Consider the following 25393-nt stretch of genomic DNA (forward strand, 5'->3'; position numbering starts at 1 on the left):
AATGATTTCCATTCCATTCCTTCCTGAGATTATAGTCCCGGCTCAGTTAATCACACTGGCCGCACAGATACCCATACCCCAGGGAGAAAACAGGATCAAGGAGAGAAGGAAATGAGAAGAAGGTGGATCTGAGCATTCTAAAGACTCTTTATTCAGTGCGAGGCCATGTGCTCTGTGACAGGAGAGCTCGTTTAAATCTTGCCTGCTGAAAAGCTTATTTCTCGTCGTGGTGGTGAGGGATGAATTGAGAAACACACGAGATGTCCAGAAGGTGGAGGAGTCCTTACCAAGGAGTGTGACCGGTGGCCGCCGTGGCTGCCGAGGTCTGGGGACGAGCCACCCACTCGACTGGCATGCACAGTTTACTGCAGGTGCTGGGGGGGGTGTGCTTGGTGGGCCTTTTTTTTTTTTTTTTTTTTTTTTTTACCTCTGCCCTGGCTGTGAGCCCTGAGCTTCATATGCCACCCCAGGCGTGGTGGGGGCGGCAGTCCCCGTGAGCAGAGCCCCAACAAGCTTGCTGCTGGCCTGCCCATCTCCCAGACAGACGCAGGCGCAAGCAGAGGTGCCGCCTTCCCAAGGCCACCTTCCCTGGCCAGGCCATCCAGGTGATAAGGCCTGGCTGAGCCGGGAGGCCGAGTGGCAGTCACACCCACTCAGAGGCGGCGGCCTGAGCTGGTGGCACCTAGCCCTGGAGAGCAGAGCTTAGTGCATAGCTGGTGATAGCGACGAGAAGCTGGAGCTCGGGGCGGGGAGGGGGGTGGCTCCTGCCGACGGGGGAGAAGTAGGGTGGCTGGATCCCAAGGCTGGGCCGGTGTGTGGCTGGTGAGAGATGCCTTCCCAAGCCCTCGTCTGCCCTGATGCCAGGATGCCGAGCCGGACCTGGCAGACTTCTGGGTGACAACAGGTCACAGCCGCCTTGGGGGAGGAATACCTAGCAAAGAAGTCAGGGCAGTGAAAAAGTCTGACAAAGATGAGTTTGGGGGGGAAAAAAATGTATTTGCACAATATCTGCCATGGGTGTGGCACTAGTCTGCTGGGATTGCTGCAACAAAGTAGGGCTAACGGGTGGCTTAAACAATGGAACTCTATTTTCTCACACTTCTGGGGACTAGAAGTCTGAGATCAAGGTCTCAGTAGTGTCCGAGCCTTCTGAGGGCCCTGAGGGAGGGATCTGTTCCAGACCTTTCTCCTGGGCTTGGAGATGACTGTCTTCTCTCTGCACCTTTATATCAGCTTTCAGATTTCCTCTTCTTATCGGGACCCTGGTTGTATTGAACTAGGGCCCACCCTAATGACCTCATTATAATTAATTACCTCTGTAAAGACCCTGTCTCCAAATAGAGATACAATCTGAGCCACTGGGGGTGAGAAGGTCAACGTATGAATTTGGTGTGGGGACACAGTTCAGCCCCGAGGGATGCTATCCTGGAGAGGCAAGCCAGCAGGGCTCCCCGGAACATGAACCCAAGACTGCCAGCATCAGAAGCATCTAGGGCACTAAATAAAAATACGAACTCCTGAGCCACATGCCAGAAGCATTGAAGCAAAATCTCTAGGGGTGTGGCTCAGCATTTGGCATCTAAATAAACTAAATTAGCTCCCCAGCTGATGCTGGTGCCCTCTGAAGGTCCACTGTGGATGTGGGGGGCTAGAGGGGTGGCCATGGGGCTGACACAGCTCCACCTTCAAGGAGATGCCTCGTCAAAGGAACGAGATCTATATGAACAGTCAGAGAACACAGAACACAGCGTATAATTGAGTGGCCAATGGCACAACAGAGACCCAAGTGCCATGGTAACTCGGAACAGGAAGGAGGATCCAGGAAGTAGGAAGCATTGGGGAAGCAGTCCTAGAGGGCGATGTTTCTCACATCTCCCTCTGCACAGAAACAATTTAAGGCCAAGGATTAGAAATACCTAAGGACGGGGATGCTTGAAGATGCGAGGCTCTGTATAAAAAAATTTCTCAGTATGAAGGATATCTTTGAGCAGTGTACTGCTTTTGTCTTTATCAAAAAGCAAATTTTGTTTTTTTCTGGAAGTCCCATTTGCTGTGTAGGAATGTGATATCGGTGCCTGATGCATCCACCCTCAGCAAAGGCCTGCTGCCTTGAAGGGTTGGGACATTCTGTGTGGTGTGCGGCTGGGGCGTCTTTATCCCTGGGAGGGAGACACGCGGCAGGGAGGAGGCTCAGCCACCCAGCAGCAGACGGGACAGTATTGGGCGCTGCTGGGGACCTCTGATTCCAGCAGGCCAGTGTTGATGTCACTGTCTTAACCGACATTTGTCCCACCTACCTGCCCATCCTCACATTGATCCCAGCCAACGGAGACTTGACAGGACACCACACAGAAAGAGTTACATAAGCCTCTCGGTGGGAAAGAACGTGCATGGAAATGGGCAGGAAGCGCAGTGAGGCTCGTGGACTTGGGAGCTGTGTTCACACCTTCTGGCTGGGTGAGCTTGGCAAGTTACTCTCCTACCTATGGCAAAGTCGTGTGTTGAGCATTAAATAAGTTAATCACGAAAGGAGTTTACAATAGTGCCTGGAATGTAAGTCTGCAATAAATGTTAGTGATCGATATATTTTTTTCCACCTGGGTAAGTGATGTTCTGAGAATTTACTTCAAACAAGAGATCATGACTGTTCTCAGGGGACTGGCTAGTCACTAACATCCATTCTCCTTATCATGATCTGTATAGCTTGGTGATTTTTCTGCTCTCTGCTCCAAGCTAAGGCAAGAAAGCTTCGCCCCCCACCCCCAGACTGAAATGAAGCATCAGCCAGCGCAGGTCTCAGCCTTCCTGCAAGCGGTAGGACCCAGTATGTGCGAGCGTGCGCTCATACGTGTGTGTGCGCTCCTTCAGTCCCGAGGGTACTACACGTTGGTTAAAGAGTATCACTTCCAGCTCCTAGAGATGCTGGAGCAAACAGCCCGCTTAGGCAACTTCTCCATTTGTGCGGTTGGGACTCTGCTTCCTGCAGTGTCCCTGATGCACACTGTACACTCAGTTTCCCTCAGAATCAAGTCCCAGTGCACAGGCCATGAGGTACGGCCAAGGTGGTGTGGTGCAGTCCACCGTCACTTATCCTTGGGGTGGGGCCCCACATCTGATGGTCCCCATGAGGGCAGAGGGCAATGCACCTATATTCCTGGGGGCATGCTTCTTCTCAAAGGTTCTCACTGTCCCACTGTCTGGGAGTGCATTTCTCCTGGTGCCTGTGCTCTAAAATCATGGCAACATGGTGGATTTGAAGAGAGAGGGAAGATCAAAGAGGCAGAATGCACTGGCTCCTATTTGGGGATTAGTTCTCTAATCCAATTTTTTTTTTTTTTTGCTAACAATGGTATAGAAATCCATTGGAGACAATTAATAAAAGCAGAACTCCCTGGTTGAATCAGGGGTGACCTCCTCCAGGAGCCCCTGAAATTCCCACATGGGATCCTAGGATGTCTCTGAACCCACTGGGAAAACCCTCGCTCCAAGCTGGGTGGGCATTCTCCCTGCTTTCTCAGCCCGCCCCCGCCGACTGCCAACCTCTGTTCATGACAGTACCCATAGCACCTTCCCTGCAGAGTGGGCAGGACACAGTCCGGGAGAGAAGAGACTGATCTTTCCAGAATGGGACCCGTTTCCTTTTGGATAATCACTGCAGACTTCTTGGCCCAAATGCACTGTGTGAACTTGACTTTTCTGTACTCCCCTAGTATCTGACTACCAGAGCTAACTGAGGCCTGAGCCAGGAAGCTGAACAGCTTTGATGTGTTAATCCAGACTGTCACTTGGCCCACTCTGGCTCCTAGTCTCCTCCTCCCTCCCACGTCACTTAGGGGACAGGAGAACAGTGGGAGGGATCGGAAACGCTGGGCATCAGGAAGCGAGGGTGAGCCTCAGGCAGGACCCACTGAAGATACATGGACTTTGGCAGGGAGCCCTTCAAACCTGCAATGGCTCTGTCTTTAGACTTCACATCAGCCCAGAGCCACCCCAATTTTTCTATTATTATTATTTTAACACCACATTGGCCCTATTTTTAAAATCTGCCGCACTTGAGCAATTTTTTCTGACGTCAGCTGGCTGCCGGCAACTTGCTTGAAAACAGGAATAACCAAATCTTCTAAGGAGTAATGCTGAACCTGCTTCAAACGCAATAAATCACAAAAACCATTGTTTACGATAAGTGGTATCTGATTGCTGTTAGAACCTGTGTTTATTGCTTTTGTGCATTATGGTCTCTTGTAATTTGGACAGCCAGAAATTGTATTCCTTTATGCGGTGCGTAGGAAGGGTTTGTAAGGAGGGACGCATCTGTAATTATGCTGCCAGGGAGTGGGGCTGGGGAGCCTCTGAGGAGCATGAAATGCAATTGCCGGGTTTTCATCTCAGGAGCTATGCATCAGGCTTCCCACTGTTCCTTGTGCTTGGGACCCTCCAAGCTCCTTTGGAGACCTGGGCAGAGGAGGATAAGCGGGAGGGGCCGTGGAGCCATGGGACCCCAGGTTGGAAGCAGCCTCTGGGAGAGGAGCATGGGGTAGGTGGGCAGCCGCAGCCTCGAAGGAAGCTGAGCAGACGGTTTTCCCTAGAGATTGCTCTAGACGCCCCAGTATATTTCTTCCTTCCGTCTTTCTCGGAAAGTGCCCACTCAGCTTCCTCGGGGGGGGCTGACAACAGGCGTCCAAGGACAGCCAGTGGCAGAATTCCTGGGGGCCACTGTCTGCTAAATTGGGGAAGAAGCTACTTGACCATGGAGCCTGGATCTTGATGCATAAAGTGCGCAGACACCATCAGTCCGCTAGTCACTGATGTGGCTTGATTCCTCGGAGGCGCGGTTGGAAAAGAGGGGCCACGTCTGGGGCACCATGGGCCAGCTCTGGTTCTCATAACGAAAACATCTGGACTCAGGGAAGAGAGTCGAGTTTCGTTTTCATTCCCTGCGTCTGTCCCCGCTGCCTTTGCTTCTGTCAGCTCCCTGACCTGGAAGGCTCCATCCTGCCTACTTCACCTGGCTGGGACCCAGCCAGCCTCCCCATTCCCCCGCTTCCATCAGGGTCCTCCCGGAACTGGTGCCTCCACCAGTGTTTCCAACCCCAGAAAATTTCACCACCCCTCCACCTCCCCAGCCTGAAAACTGGGGTTCTTCCCAGACGCCTCTCTTTCCCTCTACCCCATTGCCAGCCCAGCACACAGAAGGAGCTTGTTAATGTACTCAGGAGCCAGTCAACTGCCAAGTCTCACCAAAACCGCCTCCTGACTATTCCCCACATGTCCCGCCCCTCCGTCGCTGCCATCCCTGCCCTGCCCCGGGCCCTTGGCTATTCCTGACAGGACCCCCTGCCAGACCCCTGATGCTCCCTCTGGGACCTGGCTAGTGTTCGGGGCCATGTCCTCCCACGCACCCCCCCCATGCCCCTCTCACCTGTTTTGCTTCACTTAACTCCAAGCTCCTTTCAATTCCTGAACATTCCATACAGCTTCCTGACTCTGTTTCCACTACTAAGGCAGTTTCTCTGTCTAGAAGGCCCTTCCTCTCTTCTTCACCTGGCTTGCCTGCTTTGGAGAAGATTCAGGCACCGTCTTCTCTGGAAGCCTATTCCAGCTGAGCCTACCAGCCTGGGGGCCTCTTTCCCTGCTCCCACAGCTCCCTGTGTTCTTCTGTGTAACTCTCACCACAATTATAAGCAGCCATGAATGTCTCCCCTTAAAGGCAAGAATGCCGTGTTCCCTATCTGAACGTGGCCAGCATAGCGCCCAGCCCACAGAAGAAAAGAGAACAGTTCATGATAGTATGTTAGAGCGAGTTCCCAGACAGCTCCCCAACGAAACCACATCTCTGCCCAGGCGGGGACAAGGTCCTTGCTCAGCGCCAGGCCATCCTGTCTCCCCTGAGGGCCTGAGCACTCACTTGGGACAAAGACTCAGCCTGAGGAGTTCCAGCGCCCGTGGTATCTGAGCACAGAGCAGACAGATGTTCCTCAGTGGAAGTTCCTTGAGTGAGCAAGCAAGGAGCATGGGGGGAGCCTGCTCACTTGGTATCTGACATCTGTCCCTTGCAAAGGATGGAACTAGCAAAGCAAGCGTTACTGAAGGGGTTGATAGTCACTGGCAATTCTCAAGCGGTGACTTCTGGGCAGATTGTTCAAGCCCTGACCTTAATAGACACTGGGCTTGGCAGGGCTCTCTGAAGTTCCTGGATTTGGCTTCAGGGTCACATATGGGTCCCTTCTGCCCTGTCCAGGCTGGCCATCAAAGCACTAGGGGAAGTGGGAAGAGAAGCCAAGGCAGGGCCCCACTTCCAGAAGACCCTCGTGTCGGGGGCCACGGGCACCTACTGGGCTGATGGCACTCTGTACACAGCCTAGCAGTTAGATTGAAGCCAACTGTCACGGTTTCCAGATTTGTTGATTTAAATACTCAACCAGCCTCCCCTTAATTCACACATACACACTCACATGTGCACACACACGCATGTGAATGCTAAACTGGCCAAACTCAGTGCTAGCCCCAAGAAACAAAAGGGACCTATTCCCTCTCCTCCTCCCCCCACCCACCTTGCAGATCTTCCAGGGGCAATGCTCATAATTTGGGTTTTTGCCAAATGCCATAATTTGGCATGATGCAGCAAGCTAGATTATGAAATTGGCTTCTGTGGTCTAGCCACACAGACCCACGACCATTGACAGCTTTGTCTCTACAGGGACGTACAATCTGAGTCACAAACAGCCAACTTCCTGGCAGACTTTTTGGAATTTGAGCTGCTCACCAACAAGGGTCTGGGAAGTAGACCGCCAGTCCAGTTGGCCAATCAGCAAATCCCCAGTCTGGGCTTGGTCTGTGCCCTGGGGAGGCCAAGGAGGAATCAGAGCACAGAACCCATGCTTCCAAAGCCCCCACGGTTCTTGTCTGATGTGGGGTGGCAGTGCCCTGGGCACGGAACTAAGTCTCCCCGACCCATGTGCATCCATGCCAGTGGCTCTGAGGACAGTGGACAGAGGGGCTTCAGGGAAGGGGAGGCAGAGTGGACTGGGGCAGGCCGATGACCGGCGTGCTTCTGCCTAGCCCAGAGAGCACAGAGCTGGCCCCTCATCAGCTGCCTCGTGGAGCTGAGGCCACCAGGTCCACAGGGAGGATACGTGCAGAGAGCAGCGTGCCAGGCACACTTTCCACACCCCTGGGTCCAAGGGCAAGGCCAAGTAGTAGCGTTTTTTAGCCTTTCTCTTCTGGCCCAGGAGCCTGCCATCTGTGAACTTCTTTTTTTCTTAAAACTTAGAAATACAAGCAATTGGACAGAAATTTTTTTAGAAGAACCCAATTAATATAAAATTTGGAATTATCAGCCTTACCAAATTCTCCTTTCATCTTTTTCACATGCAGACACAGATGGATACCAGGCTCTCATGGTTTCCGCTCCTCTCGTGATGGGATGCTTCCTCCGCATCTCCGTCCACACTACGTGGCTGGACGGCTGCTCTACGGGCCCTATTCCCTGGGCTGAGTTTTGTTCCCACCCTTAGAAAAGTACTTTAGTGCACCATCTTCTTGCCTCAAATACACTGGGCTTTCTGCTCTTTGAGCCTTGCAAGATTAATGACATGGGTAAGGGAAGTAGGTGTTTCTCTTTCCATCAGCTACCATAGGGACAAGTCGTTGTCCACCTCTAGTGGCTCAGTTTTCTCATCTATAAAATGGGCATAATAAGAATACCTACCTCAGAGGGCTCTCATGAGGAGTAAATGAGATAGCGTGTGGTTCATAAGAAATACTCAGTAAAGGGTGGGTTAGAAGTAGGAATTATAGTAAGTACTACTACCACTGTTGTTATTAATTATCACCGGGAAGCAGACAGCTGTGGTGAGCTGGGGGCTTACGTCACCGGCATACCACTAGCTTTCAGGAACATCCTGTTCACTAGAGCTGCCTCCGTCTTCAGGCCAGGAGCTCCTTTCCTGTGGCCCCTGGGGGATCTAGAATGGAGGATCTAGAATGGAGGAGACCTGAGAAGTGCCCTCTGACACCATAGCCCACATCACCCTGCCCCTTTAAGATTTGTATAAAATGTTCTGGGACGGTTCACTATGACATATTTTTCTTACCCAGAAGGAACGATAAAAAAAATTGGGGTCCACCCACTTGACACGTGAATGAGGCGTTGGTCCTCTGGGGAGGGGTGAGCACCCAGGCCACCTGAATGGAGAATCAAATCCCCTCCCTCCTCCTGCCCCCCATCATGAATTCAGTGACTGTCCCCCCAAAAAGAGTGGCTCTAGATGCTGAATGGAGCCCAAACTCTCAGACCAGCTCAGGAAGCAGCCAAAGTGACCTATCCCGTTTGAACAATCAATGCTTTCTTTTTATTAGTGACTCCCAGGGAGCGGGGAAGGGGCCTGGTCTGTGAGCCCAGCGAGGGCCAGGCAGCTGTGGAGAAGGAGCTCATTTCTGGGAGTCCTGCACACCATGCCCTGAGATGCACTTTCCTGGCCCAGGGCTGTTTAGAGGCGCTCTGGCAGCCTGTGCCCAGAGGCTCCATTGGAAGCTGCAGCCGCCAGGTGGGGATGGATCTCCCTGGGTCAACTGACCCTGTGCCATGGTCCTCCTCCCTTGCTGTCAACCTGGCCTGGGCACTCCCCCGCCCTCCATCCAGGACACTTTTTCTAGCCGGCTTTAGCCATGACCTCCCAGGCTGTGGGTTTCCCAGGGCTCTTGGCCCCCTGCCCTCTTCCTCCCCACCTCTTCTTCTTCCTGGACATCCTCACGGGCTAACTGAGCTAGAATATGCCAGCCAGGCCAGCTCGCATCAGGACCGGGCTCTGGCCCGGGACTGGGGTGTCACCTGCCTGAGGGCTGTCAACAGGGTGGGTGTCAGCATAAACCACCTTTGAGTATTGCCCGCCCAGGAAACAAGCCGGGGAAGGGAGACTCAGGGAGAGCAGAATGGGATTGAAGTGTTCCCCGGAAGAGGATCAGTGGCCAGCCACTCCAGGTCAAACAGACTCCAGCCCAAGCAGAGCCAGGTCTTTCTGGAGATGGGGTCCTCGATGGCGGTGAGCACTGTTAATTTTCTTAGGCTTGGCGTCTGCAGTTTCATGGGATCCAGGGCAAGTGCCTGCACCTCCCGGGACCTGTTTCCTAATCTGTGCAATGGGAGGGCTGGAGGGAGAGGAGCCTGCAGGAGCCTTTCAGGAGCCTTTCAGTCTGGCCTTCTGTGATTCATTGACTACGTAAAAACAAAGACTTACAGCTGGGCTGGGCAGCGGGGAGAGAGGGAACAAAGCATGCCTTGTTTGCTTGTATTGGAATCCAAGGAGCGGACTCCCTGGGATTGCCCACTGCTTGCTGGAGGTCAAGGCCGGGCCACTGCCCTGACTCCTGTTCCCTGGGTCGCAAGACCGTGAGACCACCAGAACTCACTGGGAAGGGTAGATATCAGTGATTAATTACACAAGTCTTTTCTTTCATTTTACTCTTTACATACCCAACTCTTCAGGGGGAAACAAAGTTCTGCCTGAGAGCACATAAAAGTTTCCCATGCTTTCAGGCTACTTTTTCATATATTTTTTTCTTGGGACAACACAAATTCTCATTATAGATATTTCTGTATTTTAGCAGAAGGAACCATACTCAGAGTAATGAGATCCCTGAATAAAGTTCAGTTCATTTTCATCTCTTTCCTCCTCGAATATTATTGCTGGAAATGTTACATTATCATAAACCAGAGTTCAGGTTGCATATAGGATTTTAACAATTGTCATTTTTCTCTGGATACAAATTCTGATTACTGCCACATTTTACAAAGACCCTCTCCCTCACTCTGGTGTTTTCTTTGTAGGTGTTTTTCTTGGCTGGGCTCGTGATCCAGACAATGAGAATTAGGAGGGAGTATGATGGAGTGCTCCTGTGTCCTCTGTCCCTCTTTTCTGCCAGCCATTTGAGGCACAGAGTCTGGGGCTGGGGTGTATGTGGGATGTAATGTAACTGGGGGCGATCCAGGGGGCTCCCCCAGAAGACTCTCCTTCTGACAATCCAGAAGAACTCCTGGAGAAGGCTCTGGGCCCAAGGCCTTCTGTCTGGGCACCACCTGCTGTGTAGGAGACCCCTCAAAGGCAATGTTCGTGTGCTGGGAAGCTTCCCCTTCGACCATATCACAAACCACTGGCAGGACAGATGCTTGGACTTCACGAGGGGCTCAGTTCCAAGGGCCTTCTCTCTGGCGCATTGAAGCTGTAGGTGTGTCTTGCCCTTGCGGCCTGTTCACTGGCTTGATGGCCCGCTGGGCAGCCGTGGGTGGGGAGCTCCTCGTCTACTCAGCCTCCATCTCCTCCCTGTGGCCTTGCTGGGAAGCCCCTCCCTCGCTGCCTCCCTACCCGCTGTAGGGATTAAGAAACTGTCTTTGGGGCGCCTGGGTGGTTCAGTCCGTTAAACATCTGACTCTCGATTTCGGCCCAGGTCATGGTCTCCGGGTCCAGCATGAGCCCCATGCCGGGCTCCGCACTGAGTGTGGAGTCTGCTCAAGATTCGCTCTCTCTCCCTCTCCCTCAACCCCTTCCCCACCTCTCTTTCTCTCTTTCTCTCTCTCTCTCAAAAAAAAGAAGGAAAGAAACTGTCTTTGGACTCAGATATCTCTGTATTTAAATCCCACTTGTGAGCTGTGTAACCCTTGGAAAGTGTCTTCATTCTTATGTAAGATTCTTCACCTGTAAAATGGAGTTTTACAATAACTACAACTAAGTTGGGAGGATGGAATTAGATTAATTATATCAAATATCTTAACCAGTGCCTGGTACTCAGAGGTGTCTTGTAGGTGATGGGGGGCTGCACCTGTTTCCATTCCCACCCACACTTCCTCTGTCTTCTCTCTGGGTCATCTTTTCTCTGTCACTTTTGCCCCCCACACCCTGTAAAGCCCTAACTTTCTTTTATTTTAACCAAGTTGGGTAAATCCCCCTGAAGGGACTGTCACCCCTCTTCCATAGCAGTGCGCATATCCAGGGGATGCCATCTGTATGTGCCCAGCACTGTCCACTGTCCAAACAGCCTCATCCCCACAGCAAAATGTGGGGGCCACTTGTATCTCCATCTCCTACAAGGAGACAGAGGTTCAAAAAGTTCAAGCCAACTGCTCAAGGACACACAAATGATAAATGTCAGAGCCAGGACACAAGGCTCTGTTGAATTCCAAACCCTACACTCTTAACCAGTCTGTGGCCTTGAGTATCGTCTCTTATACGACGGTGCCTTGATGCCCCTAGGGTCCTACGGAGGTAGTCAGGATGTTTGACCCTGAACCGAATGACCAAAAGTTGCCCTGCTTGCTGAGACTGTTCTCCTGCTTTTCACAGTCTTTCTGCATCTTTTTTCATCGTCATCCATTCAGCTTGCTATGGTCACTGTGTTGCCTGAAGCAACAGCACCACCCTCACCCCTGCTGTGGGCCTACTTGTTACAACTGTGTGCAAAGGAAGCATCCATAGGCCACCAAGAAGGACGCTGGGGCTTTGCTGGGAACGGGGAGCTTCTGCACAGTGAGGCCCTCTGGTTTGCTTGTTCAAAGGCTCTGTTTGATTGCTTCTGGACTGGTGGTTGTGTTTGGGATAAAGGAAAGGTAGCTCTTCCTTATTTCAGGGCAGACTGCAGACCTTTTGCCTTTTGAAATCTGATCAGAAAAAAAAATGCTTTTTTTCAGGGTTGGGTAGTCATCCAAGTGGAATGGGAAGATGAAGCAGGCCTTTCGGGTTCTCTTCCCATAGAGCGGGCTGGTTGCCCCAAAGGGACCCAAGGTCTTGGGTTCTGAGAGGAGATGCCCACGGCCCAAGCCCTGGGAAGGGGACTTGATCTCCTCCAACCCTAGACCTAGGTCCAGACTTTCAAATTTATTCCTGCCTCCAGTGTCAGCTCTCTCTAGATGGGGTCATGTCACCCACCATCTCTAGAGGCCAGCCGGCACACCTGTAAAATGGGGGTGTGACAGGCCCCCACCCCCACAGAGTTTGCACAAACTCCACCCTGCGTATATTGTATGGGCCCGAGTTTGTCATTGCTTGTCCTGATCACAGTGCCCAAAGAGCTGCCCCCATGGGTAGATGTGAGAGCGGTCCTTGTGGAACCGAGTGTTAGAGTCTGTGCACCTGCCTCTCAGGGGTGGTTATGGACACTTGGTGGGGGGGTGGTCCAGAGCCTCAGACAGGAGGGGAGGGCAGAGGCATTCTAACTTCCAGAGATTCCTTTCACATCCCCAATTTGCATTTTGTTCAGCAAAGTCTGGACTGGGAAAGCTTTGCCACCGGATGCCAATGAGTAATAGCACAGCGTGTCTGGGGCGGGCCGGGGGCAGAGGACCCGCATTCCATATGAGGAGAGCCAAAAGGGTGCAGAGGTATTCTCCCACAGTGAGTTTTCAAATTCCTCTTACGATCCTTCTTCCATTCTAAAGCAAAGGACATAAATGCTAAACTATGGCTTTTGCCAGTGCTGATAAGGAAAACCAGTGAATGCAGGAGTCTCATTAAGAAAATCCCAAAATTTTAGTCTTATCACTGCTGCAACATAATACAGTAAGTATGTTAATTCTAACCTCGCTCAGCTCCCCCACCCCCTGAAATCCCTTTTAGCTACGGCTGCCAGGGCGAACGGCGGCCCCAGCTCCAGCCTAAAGTGCTGTCGGATTCGGATTTGTCTCCCTGCCTTGGCTTTATGGAGTGAATCTCCAATTTGAGTGGACAGGGCTTGGCCCCTTCGCACTCCCAGCTGCTGCTGCAGTCACTCGGTTCAGCAAGCATTGTCTGAATCCCTACTGTGTGCAGGGGAGGGCGGTGGGAGCTGTGAAATGTCCAAGTTGGGCTGAGTTCATCTCCTTGCGAGAGCCAATGAGCTGAGGAGGGAGCGCTGATTTATAGGCCAAGCCGCTGGCCGACCTTGTCCCCAGCAAAGGCTCATTTCAACAGGCTTCTCATCCAAGTGATTATTTGCTATTTGTACGGCTTGGACTTGGCAACCATCCTACAATTCCTGCTAGCAAAGAGGGAACGGGAACCTTGAAGTAAGTGCTTATCTCATAAGGAGACGATTCATGGAGGAAGGCTTGTGCCTCTTTTGGGACTGGCCTAGACACCTCCAGCCGGGCTCTGTAATGGTAAGAACTTCTTGACTAGCGTGCTTGCCTCTTCCAAATTCCTTCTCCATCTGGGGTTTCTCTGTCTCCCCCACGACACCCGCAGGGGGTAGGTAGAGTGGACTCGAGTATTCCCATTTCCCAGAAGCAGGAAGCTGACGCCAGCGAGGTGAGGCGCCTTGCTCCGTGCCATGCTAGGGAGTGACAGAGCCCGCCCCGGCAAGCGCTGGCTCTTCATCGGCATCTTTCCACTCCCCCAAACCCCGAGCTGGCCGGGAGGGCAGGAGACGGCGCGGGCGCCAGCCGGCAGCATGTGCAGAAGCTCGTGCTCGGAGGGACGGAGGAGAGCCAGGAGCGGCCACATCCCCGGGGACTCGTGAGAGGTGCCGAGGGGAGAAGCTGGGCGGCTGCAGCGTCACACTGATAGATGTTCACAGCTAACGGGTGGGTGGCTTCCGTGCGGCGCACTCGGGCCAGGGCGGCCGCACTGCTGGCAGGCTGGTGGGCCAGGCGTCACATTTCTGCAACACGATCCGATCCCAGCAAGGCGCAGGGCAGGGCCAGTGAGGGGGAACAGGCCGCCTGGTGTTCCTTCGTGGTCTTCTGCGCCCGGAGGGGCTGGGGGCTGGGGCCAGGGCCGGGCAGCGTCGGGGGTCTCTCTGGTTCTGTCTGCTCCTCTTCTCTGCCCACCACGCCAGCTTTTCCAGAGTAAGCTATGCTATGCGTCCCTCCCAAGACCCAATAATACAAATACCGCGTTTGAAAGTCAGAGTTTCGGAAGGGACTTCGCCAAGAGAGGAGCACATTTGGTCTGAAAATGTTCCAGGAAAACAAAAGCCTCCCAGGCTCCCTGCCTCTCAGGAAAAGAATTGGAAAAGCCTTTTCCAAGTGTATGTATGTGTATTGGGGGATTGGAGAGGAGGCCATTTATATTTGCTAGGGATCTTATTTGAAAGTAATTTTGCTCCCTGTAATTTTTTTTTTATCAAACCCTCCCGGATTTTAGTTCTCCACTGGGTGACAGTGATCTCCAAAATTTGCTGAACTTCTGGCCCATACAAATACATACTGTAACTTGTAACGAATGGGATTTGTTTCTGGAACATTTCCCTGAGTCAGCAGAGCACCCAGGTGCAGCCCCAGGGCCGGTCCTGGGGATGGGAGGCCCAACACACCCCTGAAGGGTGCCGGGAGCTAAGTATTCCCGTCTAGACATGGAGGAGGGAGGAGGAAACAAGAGGAAGCTGGCTCGCTGGGAACTGGAGAAGGCCCAGCCTGCCCCTGAAAGAGAAGAACTCTCCCTTTGTTCCCTGCCCACTGCTTGTTCCTGAGCCCGGCCCCACAGGAGGGCAGAGGAGACTTCTGGGGCTTGGCCTGGAGAATTCCTTTCTTTTCTTGCTTCCTCCTACGCCACGTGGCGTCAGATCATGACATTTCTGTTCAATGCTGTCAGTGCCTTGGTTTGAGGAGAATGTCTGTGTACCCAGGCCCCTTGGCCAAGAAGAACTGGTGCCCGGAGCCTGCTGGCGTCCGTGGCTCCCTGTCTCCCTTCCCCTCCCATGTGACAGCAGACAAGTAACAGTGACCTCAGGCAGAGCTAAGCAGGAGGCGATGCAGGCCAGGCCCAGTCCTTAGCTTGCGGGTCTGGCTGCAGGCCAGCTTCAGCCCAGCTTCAGCCCCGTCCAGGAAGGGTAAGGTCCAGACCCAGCTGTGACGTGCCTCACTCCTCTGAAACTTGGTGACCCAACAGCTCCAGCCCCTGCCCCTAGCCACAGGGAAGCCTGCGGGGCCAGGGCCCACCCGCTATTTTTAGAAAGCTGTCAGGTGCACAGGATAGCCACTTGCCTTTTTCCACCTGCTTGGGGTCATTATAGGGACCCTGTGTCTCTGCCACAGGCCCTGCCTATCTAGCAGAAGAGTTTCACTGCGGCTGGGGCAGCCTCCCAGCTCCCTCCCAGTGTAGCCCAGCCATCTCTCCAGCCTTGCCTGGCCATGACAACTGAGCCACTGAGATCCTTGCCCATGGTCATTTTGTCCTTGGAATTACAGTTGTTGGACACTAACCCTTGCCTTCCTCTGCTTTCTTGAGAAGTTTTCAAAGGTCAAAACGTACGGTCGGGTCAGGAAGCGTCTTGAATTGGGAGCCCGCCATGGGGAGTGTTGATTCATGGAGCAGAAGGTCCCAGAGCCTTTGTTCTAGCAGGAAGCTGCACAGCGTGTGCGGTCAAGTCGGGGGTGTCCCTGTGTGTGCGTGGACTTCATTCCCCTCAAGTGCAGGGGGTGACAGCTTTGCACAGAGGGGGTACATCAGGCAGGATTTGATCGGGGAATGCAGGAGAGAAGGTGTCACGGGCAGAGGGTAACTCCTAAGCTATGCTCTTGGCCTGGAAGCTGAGGGGATAGCCCAGGGGTTGACCAGAACCCAGGAGGAGACAGTGAGGCTGGTGCAGGGGACTCTGCAGGGACGGCACGACAAGGGCCTGGGGAGAGCAAGAGGTGACACCAGGCGTAAAAAGCCCCGAATGCCAAGTGAGGTGTTTGGACGTGATCTGGTGGATCAAAGCAGGGAGAGACGGAGGAGGGTGGGGGTGTGCTGGGCAGCTCTGCTGCCTGTGGCCAGCCTGCCGTGGGTCTTCCTGGCCACAGGGCAGCGGCCACAGCTTCGGGCCAGCACATTCGTGACCCCTGCCCTCCAACCCCGTTCCCAAGTCCCATGAGTGTGCTGAGCTGGCCTGCCTCGGTGGCTCCCAAGAGCCCATTGCTGACATCCCTTCCCAGCTCCATGGTCACTGACATCCTGTTGGGAGCGCAAAATCGAGTTGGGAGTGTTTATACAATGGGCAAGCACTACAAATCAAGGTCTAGCTGTTCTGTTTGCTTTGTGCTCCCCCCTCCCCCTGCGCAAACATTTACCAGCGCAGCACTGGGTGATGGTGGCCCCCGAAGGAATTCATGCTGAGGAGTAAGAGTGGGATCAGCAGTGACCACACAGAACTGCATTGGTAGAGTGCCTCTGTGGACAGGTGGCCTGCCCCCTTCCCTGTGGAGGAGGATGGGGATGGAGTAGGGATGGAGCTTCTGCCAGGACAGTTGAGCAGCCCCCTCGTTAGGTGGCCGATTCTGAAACCAGACTCCTAAACAGGGACCACAACAGCTGGGACCCTCCTCACCCTGAGGAAACATGCTCTTCCAGCCTTTCTGCTTCCTCACCTGATTAAGCTCTGGCCCAACTCCCCTGAACTACTATCAGCTCCTTAAATGCAACCTGCTCTCCTCCCTCCAAGCTTAGCACGTGCTGCCCCTCCATGGGATGCCCCTCGGCTCACGCCATCTCGGGCTTGCCAGCTCTGGACACTGGACGCTGGGCCTGGGGCCTGGCACTGAGGGTGCGCTCGGGAAATACATGGCTGGCCGTGGCTCTCCTACCGCACACTGGCAGAGCCCGGGAGCCAGGACGGAGTGGGGGGGGGTGCCTTTTCTGGGGCGGGCAGAGGAGCTTGCCAGCAGAGAAAGCATTGTAGCAGGACTTTCTTTCTTAACAGTGAGTCCAGTGAGTCTTGACTCCATGGTGAAAGTACAGGATTTGTTTGATGCTTTAGAGTCACAGAGCCCACAGAATCCTCCCAACAACCTTGTGAGATGAGTAGCACCCCCATCTTAGAGATGAGGAAACTGAGGGCCAACTGGTGGACCCCAGGCCTTGACCCTGGCTCCTGGGACCTCTACCCGGAGCTTGCTTCCTAAACGGAGGGTTTCAGATCATCCATCCCAAGTGAGCTCAGACATCAGGAGCCCAGCCTCCTCCAGGAGATCAGAGTACAAAGCCTGACTCCAGAGACAGGTCTGCAAACCCCAATACCACTACCCCTCAAGGCCTTGCCTCCTAAAAACGGTCATTAGTGGTGGCAAGGAATATGCTGTTGCATTTGTTGCTCTTTTGGGAAAAGAAAAAAACCTGGCTTCTTAGAGCTGTTGTATTTTATTTTTCTGTAAAGAGGAAATTAATTTTAGTCTTTCTTTTTGGTTTAAAATGTTGTTCTTTGCTTTTTCCGCCCTACAATTTAAAAGGAAACATTTGTCTGTTGAGAAAAGAAATGATAATTATAGACTAAAAATTGTTTCTATTCTGATTTGAAAAAGTGACAAAAAAAAAAAATTCCATCGCACAGATGGGACCCTGCTGACGGAGGGTGTTTAACAATGAAGCCCCGGGCCGGTTCGGGGCTCAGAGTGGCATTCGAGGTGGATTTGGGCTCCAGTATGGTCTGGGGAGCCGCTCTTCCCAAAGCCGGTCCCCATTTCCGGTGCTAGTCAGTAGTCATTGTGAGGCGTGGACCCTGCGCCCTCCAAGTGATTCACCAGTAAGAGGAAGGGAATGTGCCTGGACACTTTACCTGTAGATTGCGTGGCCCCAGTTAGGGGAGCTATGTGGACAAGGCCAGGCATTCCCTCGCACGGCCCCAGAGCTCCAGAGCCACCCAGCTGGATTCCCTTAGCCGAGAATTTTACTTTTCAGCTTTCACCAAATTACAATTGCTCCCAAGTCCTTCAATCAATAAAGCAGGAAACTGATTAGACTGTGAAATTAAACTAATAATGCCCCGCTCTTAACCCTTGATCAATGGGGAAAGAGCTCAAAGTGAAGGCTATTTCCTAAATCCATATTACCCTTTGGATACATGTACTTTTTGGAAGAACTCCGAGGCGCACGCGCACTCCCTAGATTGCTTTCTTTCCCACAAAGGCGGCACGATTCGCAATGCGGTACCACCCACAAGTGTGACATGGAGGCCAAGATGGGTCAGGGAGCACCGAGTCTGCAAGATGGCTGGGACGGGGCAGCGTGCACTGTGTCTTGGGGTGGCTGAGGGTGATGTCCTCAGGGCTTTGGCTGCAAGCGTGATCCCCACAACCCTCTCACCTCCTGATCTGCCCTTCTGGCCTGTGGCTCTGGTCACCATACGACAAAGGCTCACTTGGGCACAGCGTCAGGGACTGTGTCTCAGGTGTGGCCAAGTCCTTGAGAGGCCGCGGCTTGTCACTCGCCAAAGAGGTGAGCATGGACCAGGCCGGACCTCGATCATAAGCATTAAACCAGTTCAGCTTATAGCACTTGCATCCTTCCAGCCCTTTCCGTTTGCTCTGCACTGCACAGTGTCAGCCCTACAGAGCAGGAAGGCATGTGTTACTACGCCCATTTAAGGGCTGAACAGACTGAGTCTGAGGGATTGAAGCTGTATGGTCGCACAGCGAAGGAAGATAGGAGCCCAGCTCCAGAACCCTGGTCCAGAGCCCTTTGGTCGCCTGAGCTGTCTCCAAGGGGCTGTTCTGGAATAAGCCACATCTTTGTCCTTCCCTGGCCTCACCACTGAGGAGGAGGGACTAGCACACCCTTCCCACTGGCCCTCCACCGGGACCTGTCGATTCCATCACTGTGGAATGTTGCCAGGGACCAGACCCCCTCTCTAAAAGTGGTGATGGTATTTAATAGCTAATTACTCTAATGATCCTGCAGAAATTCTGGAGACCTGTTTTAGGAGAGATGTCAATTAGAGCCATCTGCACGGTGAATAAAGGAGCCCTACCCCAGCTGTACTGTTGAAACATGTTAGCGTTTTCCTACCAGCGGCCATATGGTACTTAACGAAAGTGAATTGTTCACACTGCACAACCCGCGCCTCCTGATGAATACCAGCATTTTGTTTTGGAAAATAGTTCTTCAATCGTGTGGAATATTTTTCAATGCAATAAGTAGCAAGTTGGAAGGCGGCAAGCCCTTGAATGCAAAAAGACTTCCATCACCTCAAGATGCTCTTCCTCCATCCTGGCCCACTCCCTGCCCCCGCCGGCTGCCGAGCCCAGCCCCACCCCAGCTCCCACATCCCACCTGGGCGCAGGCCTTAGCATCTGTCTCAGAATCTGCTCAGCCTCGCCGAGGCCACACAGGGTCCTTGCCCCACCCCACCTTAGTGTTTTTAATTTGTGTGAAATTAAAAGCAGGCGGTTCAAAGCTATATAGAACGAGAACCCGGAGCTCCATCTGGAAGGCCACAAGACATTGGGCCAGAGGCCCCCAAGAGTTGAAAAGTAGCACAGGGTGTTTCATGGGGTGAACTTTCAAGGAAGGGTGAACTTTCTATTTGTGTCTGTTCTTAAGAAGTGCAAATCTCAAGTTGGTACCTGGTTGCTCAGCGAGGGGGAGGTGGACTGTTTCTGGGGGCTCAGCAAAAGCCAGCCTGAAGCCCCCCTCCTCTTGTCACCAGCACAACGCCCCCAATCAGCAGTGACTAAAAGTCAGAGCCACCTGGTGGCCACTCCCTGACCTGGGGCCAGACAGCTAGGGCCCCAGGTGGAGCCGCCCTGTGGGTTCCATGAACTGAAAGCAGATATGGTTCAGAAGCAGATCCGTGCCAACGCGAGGCCTTTGTTGTGCCGAGGAGAGCTGGAGATCACGCTCCAATAGTTATGTCCCCACCATCCACCCACCACCAGGTCATGCTGGGCAAGGGGGCCCTGTGCTCCCTCTTGGGGCTCTGTGACCCCAGCCAGCTGAAGGCTCTGCTGTCACCAGGAGGACACTATTTTATTGTAGTCTGCTCTGAGACCAGTAGGATTTTGCTGGCTGGCACTGTCTATTCTGGAACTTTCCCTAGAAGTGAAGGCACTTATTAAAGCTTAATAAAAGGCAAGATTGACTACAGTTAGTGATACAGAAGATCTGCTGCAAGTCCTGATACCCGAGATGTTCTTCACAAAACCGTGGTCCCATAAATCTCACTTATTTCCAATTCAGCAGCAACTGATCCCAAGTTACAATAATGATCCTAAGTTCAGCTGAACATGTCCTTAAAGGAAATCCTTCTGGGTGAAAAATAGCAGAAATTGTACTCACATCCGTCCCCGATCAGCAGACTGCACAATTGCTTTCCACACCTATGCCCTGGGTGTCTGCTCAATTCTCATTGACACCTGGTACCCTCACAGACACGTGTCTGGAAGCACCGCATCATGGTCGCTCCCAGGTGGCCATCTCAACAAGGTGACCAAGGCCAAAGGCAGCCTCAATTGCCCCTGCTCATGAAAGGTGCCCAGAGCATCTCAGCTAAGTCCCTGGCCTTTCCATTAGACCAATTCTAGAATGACCCTCGCAGACCAGGGCCTACCCTGCTACCCTTCTTGCCCTAAGTGGGGCCACACCTGCCAGTTACCCTAAAGAGTTAATCTTTCCTCATTTGGGGGAATGGGGTGGGAGAAGGCTGGGGCCAGTTTGACATATGCTGCCTGGTCTGAATGTGAATGCTGTGCTCAGACACTGAATTTGATGAATTGCATTATAAAATTTAAAAACAAATTTAAAACTCTATTAACTCCCTGTAATGGCCTCCTCCTGGAGTATATGCACAGCAACGGCTCACTGGCAAGGAGAAGAACTACTCTGGTTTGCAGTGTGTTCCGCTTGCAGCCGAAGGGAGACGGGCAGGAGCTGGTGAGGTGTCGGGTGAGCTCACACCCCCTCTGCACCACGCACCACCCCTTGCTCCTGGGTCAAGAGCGAGGCCCCTGCAAACAGGCCATCACGGGATTCACATCACCGAGGGGAGACTTTGTCTGGCTCCTAGGTTTTACCTAAAACCTGCTTTCATTCAAGGCTAGAACACTTCTTTCAGAAGACTGGGCCACGGGAGTGGTGAGCTTACAAGATGTGGCTGAGGCCTGGGGGGTGGGGAGCCCATGCACACGAGAGGCCTGTGGTTTGTGGGTCAGCGTGTGGGTGTTGGGCAGGAGGAGGTGCACCCCCAACATCATCCTCCCACTCTCTGCACCAGGAGAAGGGGCAGAGCAGGGAGGTCTGTGGTTCACTGGAGGCCTCTGCAAATCAAGGAGCATTCTGGGGAAGGAGGGGGATTGGCCTGGCTCCAGACTACCAACTGGAGAGAGATGAACTTTTGTTGAGAAAGGAGCCAGCCCTGCAGCTGTGTGTGCACGTGGGCAGAGAGGAGGGGCTCTGCTCGCAGTGAGAAGGCCTGGGGGCCCCCGGGGAGAGCTCCCTCGCGTCTCAGATACCCCAAGCTGAGAGTACAAGGGGCTGCGTGGCCTGGCCTTTGGGGAGCTCACGAAGTTCTCTGCCACTCAGTACCTTCTCCTTCATGAGCTTCAAGAGCTGCTTCTCCCTCCTTCTGTGCACATGAAGTGGTTTGGATATCTTTGGGGAAGAAAATGCTGGTATACATATACACTGGCCTGGGTGATCAAAGGCAGTAGAGAACTTGTGTGTGTTTGTGAGTGAGACAGAGAGAGAGAGAGTGTGTGTGTGTGTGTGTGTGTGTGTGTTTGCAGATCTGCGTGTGCCTTGTAATATGGCTACCAGTTGGCCATTCCTGGGGCTGCAGGGTTATGTGGACTCTGCATCCAGGGGTGTCTGTGTTTCTGAGAGCACCCTTCTGGGCTGGTGTTCCACCCACTTTGGGGAGGAGGCTGGGACAGTCTGGGCTGGGGCGCTCGTGGCATTTGGTGTTGAAGAATATTTGAGCCTCTCGCAGGAGTTATGTAGCTGATGCAACCCAGGGAGTTCCTGGTGTCTGAAACAACTTCTGTGTCTCTTCTAGGGAGCCTTGGCCCTGGCTAGCAGATAAAAGGCAGGGGCAGCGGAAGCTCCCAGCAGGCTCCTCCCCTGTCAGCTCCAGGTGGAGTGGGGCGTTTGGGGTAAAGGGAAGGGAGATGACATTTGGAGTAGTCAGAGGACTCCCCTCCCCTCTTAGGACTAACAGTGTAAGCGAGAATCGGGGGCATCTACGGCAACAAATAAAAGAGAATTTCCTCATGCTGACACACCCCAGAAGGTCCATTCCTGGGCCGTCCTGCTAATTACAGGCCACCTCTGCCTCCAACCTTCTGAGCCTGCTTTGGGCCATTTTGTATAAAAAAAGACTGCTTAGAAAAAATCATTTTACTAATTAGCCCTCATTACTTTAAATAAATATTTCCCTATGACATTAAAAGAGAGACAGAGATGTGTATGCATAATGCAGAGTTTGCAGAGCTCCTTTTGTGAATGCAGTATTGCTCCTGCCGTCTTAAATGAAATTTGAACCAAGTGAGGAAGCACCAAGCTTTGAAAGTCCTCAGTAGTTTGAATGCCTCTCGGCCTTGGTCCCTATACCACTTCCCCTCCACACAGCAGGCTGAAGCTTTGTTAATAGTGTATTTCTTCCCACAGCACAGCAAGCGGCAGAACATGGGCGTCAGAAACATCCAGAGCCAGGGCTGAATCCCGGGGCCATGATTTGTGAACCTGGGAAGCCACTTAGCCACGTTGCATCTCATATGATTTCTCTTGTAGGGCCAGCCACCATCATCATCATTTTATTTTTGTTAAACAAAATGATGTGAAACACCCAGCCCAGTGCCTACTACGTACAGCCATTCATTAAATGATGGCTCTTATTATGTCTCCGTGCCTTTGTTGACACAGTGTCCTCCCTGCCTGGAGTTTTCTCTTCTTTCTGGCCTCCTGTTGAAATCCTATGCATTCCTTAAAGGGCTAGCCTGACCGCCCTGCCTCCAGAAAGCCTTCCTATGGGCCTCAGCCCGAATGATGGACGTCTCTGCAGCGTCACAAGATTCGAACTTGGGCTCCAGCCCAGATGCCATTCTTCTTCCTGTTCTGCTCCGTGTACCCTACCCACCATGGAAGCGCTCCAGTCCCATGCCCCGCACAGAGCCAGGCTTGTAGAGTGAATGGGACTTGAGGGACACTTGAGTCCCACAGTCTGCTCTGGGCTCCAGTGATGCAAAACTTCCCTTGCCAGACCACTATGGGTGGCTAATGAGCTGTGAAATTAGGGGAAAAAAAAAAAAAAAAGGCCTGCCTTTGGTGGTGACTCAGGGCTGAGGACATCTTGGTGGTATACATATACACTGAGGACATCTTGGTTTTCACAGCCTAGAACCCCCAACAGGCTTTTTATAAGTCCCCTAACCCTGTTGCTGCTGCAGCAATATCGACTGGCTCTAAAAGAAGCTGTCAAAATGCAGTCTGGCCCGAAGGAATGTTCTGGGCTGATGGAAATGGCCTGCATCTTGATTGGGGTGGGGGTTATGCAGGTACACACATTTGTCAAAACTTGTCACACTGCACACTTAAGATCTGAGCGGTTACTTTAGGAAATGGGACAGAACAGCCTCTGTGCTTGTGGAATTACAATCCTTCTGATCCTGAGCCTGGTCTGGGTGCACAGGTGTCCCCCCATTCGCTCCCCCCGCACCCTCACCCTAGCCTGCCTCTGCAGAGCTGCCAAGTGCTAGCTCTCAGCTTTGTGGCCTCACTCAGCCACAGCTGGGGCCACCTGCCACCAGAGTGCAGTGGGTTAACAGTAAGGCAAACCCCAAGTCTCCTCTAATATCCTTGCGCCCATGTTTATAACAGCATTATTCCTAATAGCCAAAGGGTGGAAACGACTTAAGGGCCCATCGATGGATGGATGGATGGATGGATGGATAAACAAAATACAACCAAATATTATTCAGCCTTGAAAAGGAAGGACTACTAGAGTCATGGGTAGACCCTATAACCTAGATGAACCTTGAGGACATTGTACTAAATGAAATAAGCCAGACACCAAAGGACACATACTGTATGATTCCACTCATATGAGGTCCCCGGAGGAGTCAAATCCATAGAGACAGAAGGTAGAAGGGTAGTTATTATGGGCTGGTGGCTAGGGAAGAATAGGGAGTTAGTGTTTAATGAGTACAGAGCTGAAGATGAGAAAGTTCTGGAGACGGATGGTGATGATGGTCACACGACATTGTGAGTGTACTTAATTCCACTGACGTATATGCTTAAAATGATGAAAATGGTCAATTTTATATTTTGTATATTATATCACAATTGTAAATTTTTTGAAGTAAAAGAACCAAAAAGAAAATATATATCCAAGGCCTAAGCCGGCCTTGTGGCCTCCCTAAATTGTGACATCTCCTATTTCAGAAGCAATGTTTGCCTGGAGATGTGCTTTTTGTACTGAAAACCCAGATGTAGAAAACATAGACCATCTCTGACTGCCTGCCCCTTTCTTAAAATCAGAGTGCAGGCCCCTTCAGAGTGACAAGCGTCCTTCCTCAATGCTGGGTCCTTTGTCAAGGCAGACACAGTCTCACCCCTGGTTTCACTTGATTTTCTCATGTTGACTCTCACAGGTGACATGCAGCCTCCACTTGAGAGCCAAGGGGTGAATTTTCCTTTATGGCTCTGGAAACTCCCAGCATCCTAATTGGGGTGACCCCATCCTCAAGACCCAGGGGGCCCCCAGCTGCAGAAATTAGAGCACACTTGGGGGCTGGCTGTCAGGGCGGGTTGGCGCTTGGCCTATGATGCAGAGTAATGCCCAGCACTTGTCACAGCAGGGAGCCAGGCTCCCAGACAGGCCCACGGCTGAGGACATAAGGAGGCCAACTGTCCCACCTCTGCCTCGGGACCAGGCTGGATTTGCCCCTGCGTATTCTAACGCTGCACCCCTCACCATCTCACACTCACAGCTCACACTCAGAGAAGAGAATGGCTCGACACAGCAGCATTCCGCAAGGGGCTGCTGACCTTTGTGTTTGCAAAACAGACCTGGAATGTTGAGTCCTGCTATCTCTCCATAAAGTTGGTTGAGGGGAACATAAAGAGGATCCATCGAGAAATGGAAAAGTCCTGAGCCCATGCTGTGGAAAGAAATTATATACTGTTTACTCCAGAGTGGCTATCCATAAATACCTAAGACCATTGCAAACAAGGACAGCGCCATTCTAAGACAAACTTCTGGTTTCTCCTCCTACCTAATGAATAGTGAAAAACAACACACACACACACACACACACACACACACACCCTTCTCCAGGCACAGTGGAAGACCTGTTCTGGACTGGCTGGCATTGCCCTTCTGTCTGTTCTGTTCTTGTGCTCTGTGGGGCCTGGATGAGTGTGCATGGTTCTTGCCCACACCAGCCCACCTCTGGTTAGCACCTGCCTACAATCTGCCTTTCTGTCTCCGCGTCTGTGTGTTCTGAGGCCCCTCTCGGTGCCATCCGTGGTCCTCGGGTGATTCCCTGCCTCCCTCCCCATGGGACACTCTGTGGCCTGGGGGTGGGGGCTGCCTTGCTGACTTTGCCTCCTCCGTTTAGCTACTGTGAAGGGAAGGCCAGTTAATGTCCTTAACAAAGAAAGAGTAAATTCTCGGCTGGGTTCGAGCTGTAGATCCCTGCACTGAGCAGAAACATGAGCTCCATGACACTCTGTAACAG

At 52.6% G+C, this 25393-nt stretch overlaps 1 protein-coding gene across 6 annotated transcripts in view; it reads left to right on the top strand.

The window, feature by feature from the left end:
- Positions 1-25393, top strand: part of KLHL29 (kelch like family member 29) — a 301122-nt gene that overhangs the window by 114372 nt on the left and 161357 nt on the right. The window contains exon 1 of one of the 6 annotated variants that reach the window (XM_073897041.1): positions 13389-13488. The exons of 4 other annotated variants lie outside the window; for them this stretch is intronic. The gene's annotated coding sequence lies outside the window, so the exon portion shown is untranslated. Of the gene's footprint in view, positions 1-13388; positions 13550-25393 lie in introns of those variants that run through there. One more of the 6 variants, XM_025867584.2, reaches the window with a different exon arrangement.

This window comes from Callorhinus ursinus, unplaced genomic scaffold (assembly GCF_003265705.2).
Source record: "Callorhinus ursinus isolate GAN/ISIS: 27379988/994484 unplaced genomic scaffold, GSC_fseal_2.0 scaffold10, whole genome shotgun sequence".
Classification (NCBI taxonomy): domain Eukaryota; kingdom Metazoa; phylum Chordata; class Mammalia; order Carnivora; family Otariidae; genus Callorhinus; species Callorhinus ursinus.